General features: G+C 41.2%; 1 pseudogene; it reads right to left on the reverse strand.

The window, feature by feature from the left end:
- LOC113614832 (uncharacterized) lies at positions 1 to 100 on the reverse strand (annotated as a pseudogene).
- Between the last annotated feature and the right edge of the window lie 715 nt (positions 101 to 815).

Consider the following 815-nt stretch of genomic DNA (forward strand, 5'->3'; position numbering starts at 1 on the left):
AAAAATATGGAACACTTCACAAATTTGTGTGTAATCCTTGTGCAGGGGCCATGCTAATCTCTGTATCATTCCAATTCTAGTATATGTGCTGCTGAAGCAAGAATTAGATTTTTTCTTTTTGCTTGAGTTTATCCTTAATATTTTCCAAGAAAATTGTGAACTTTCTGAGAAAGCCATTAAATAGCTGGGTTCAAGCTCCCCCTTTTCACTTAACAATATTGCTTTCTTGTCTCCTAGATACTATAGGACAGGTGAAAATTCTTATGTCAATGATTTTTCTCTCCTTTGTATACTTACCTTTTTTAAAAAAAAATTATTTTTGGCTGTGTTGGGTCTTCATTGCTGCACACGGGCTTTCTCTAGTTGTGGCGAGCTGGGGCTGCTCTTTGCTGTGGTGCATAGGCTTCTCATTGCGGTGGCTTCTCTTGCTGCAGAGCATGGGCTCTAGGCACGTGGGATTCAGTAGTTGTAGTACACGGGCTCAGTAGTTGTGGCTCACGGGTTCTAGAGCACAAGCTTGGTAGTTGTGGCGCACAGGCTTAGTTGCTCCGTGGCATGTGGGATCTTCCCAGACCAGGGATCGAACCTGTGTCCCCTTCCTTGGCAGGTGGATTCTCAACCACTGTGCCATCAGGGAAGCCCTGTATACTTACTTTTTTGCTCATTTGCAGAGTAACCAAAATGTGGCATTAAGTAGGTCTTTTCACTTATTTCCTCTCTTCTAGGTCTTTTAATCTGGAATGCCTATTAGTTATTATATTTCATTTATTAATCTAGAAGATATTTATTGTGACTCTACTTTGTACCAGTCTCTG

The sequence above is a fragment of the Aethalodelphis obliquidens genome, unplaced genomic scaffold (assembly GCF_003676395.1).
Source record: "Aethalodelphis obliquidens isolate GAN/ISIS:26980383/991018 unplaced genomic scaffold, ASM367639v1 scaffold105, whole genome shotgun sequence".
Classification (NCBI taxonomy): Eukaryota; Metazoa; Chordata; class Mammalia; order Artiodactyla; family Delphinidae; genus Aethalodelphis; species Aethalodelphis obliquidens.